This window comes from Rattus norvegicus, chromosome 14 (assembly GCF_021556685.1).
Source record: "Rattus norvegicus strain SHRSP/BbbUtx chromosome 14, alternate assembly SHRSP_T2T, whole genome shotgun sequence".
NCBI classification, from domain to species: Eukaryota; Metazoa; Chordata; class Mammalia; order Rodentia; family Muridae; genus Rattus; species Rattus norvegicus.
Window position 1 is genome coordinate 73,903,293 of NC_141547.1, and position 1,502 is coordinate 73,904,794.

The 1,502-nt window shown below is 41.8% G+C and overlaps 1 pseudogene; it reads right to left on the reverse strand.

The window, feature by feature from the left end:
* Positions 1–735: 735 nt before the first annotated feature.
* Positions 736–1,212, reverse strand: LOC120096627 (developmental pluripotency-associated protein 3-like; annotated as a pseudogene).
* Positions 1,213–1,502: the final 290 nt, after the last annotated feature.

A 1,502-nucleotide genomic window follows, 5' to 3' on the forward strand; every position in this document is an offset into this window, starting at 1 on the left:
TTTTGGATGAGCCCTCTCTCCAGCTTCTCTGATATAGCCACTTAAACATAGTGTGAGCAAAGCTCTACTGATTCCTACGTCTAGGTTTCATTCTGAATTTGCTATTTATACACTAGAACACTGTCACAATGGAGTTTTTTTTTTGAATATGTCAACCAATTGTTTATTACACAGCACGAACAAACACGAACATCAAGCCTTTTCCAGATCTTGCCGACAAGCCTATGGTGTCAAAACTCAGGGGAAAACAAGAGGCAGGACCAGGAGTTAGACCAGCTAGGCCTCATGGAGACCTTGCCTCAAGCAGAAATAAACAGGGTAGCACACATTGAACTCTGAACATCATGAGTGTGCACACACCCACACATGCACCTGTAAAAAACGAGTCTCCCATCTCCAATGGCTCGTTCTAATCTGTTCTGTGTATTTATTAAAGATAACAAATTTGCCTTTATTACAAATTTCTCTGCAAACTAGAAAATCTAAAATAAAAGATCTATTCCAATTACCTTCTAAATCAAACTACCGGGCTTTGACTCATGCTCAATTCTTGGGTAAATCTGTCATTCCCATGAATCCAAATGTCACACATCCTATATAATTTAAAGGTTAGCAAGTAGAAGAGATTTCCCCAGCACCAAGAAAAGTTTAATCTTAACAAACAAAAAAAAAACAGCTTTCACATCTGCTGCATGACACCGTTAACAGCAAGGACAGTGTACAGTTCAAACTGCCCTAATTCTTCTGGTTCTGCCCTATTTTAGCATTCTCAGAAGGATCCCATCTCTGATAATGGCAGAAAGTGCAGAGACATCTGAATGGCTCATCTCGTCTCTCATTTCCTTCAAGCTGTCTTTGTCTCTGCTCAATCCGAACAAATCTTCTCATCCTTGCTATGGGGTCTTTCAGCACCGACAGCAGTGTGCGGACCCTTGTCTTGGGAAAGGCGCTTTGAACTTCCCTCATGATTCTTTCACTTCTGTTCTCCACAGGCTGGCTCTTAATCCGGAGACGAACCCTTTGATGACGATGATATTTTGGTGGCTTGGCACTGGGGTTCAGGGTTAGCTTTTTCATGACTTTTACTAGTGTTTCTGGTTGTAGGATTTCTGAATCATCTGGTGAGTCCTCTTCATCTTCCCTCTGAGATCCATCATTCATCTGAGTTTCTGGGTTCACAACTGGGTCGACTTTCTCGGATGACTTGTCCATGGCGGTGGGCAGAAGCCTCAAAAGCTAGCTCCGAACAAAGTTGCTAGCTAATCTTTGGAAAGACCTAAACTCTGGCCCCACACAGCAGAGACTGAAGCCCACAATGGAGTTTTAAATAGAGAACTGCATTTCTGTTTTTATCTGTATTTTCTGCTTGACTTCTCAACTTTTCCAATAGTAATCTCTTCTTACCAGGAAGTTACTCATCAGACAGGCTTCCTTGACTACCTTAGCAAATTCATTGTCAACTTTCTCTTCCCTAGAGGCTTATTCTCTACCACACGTTATGT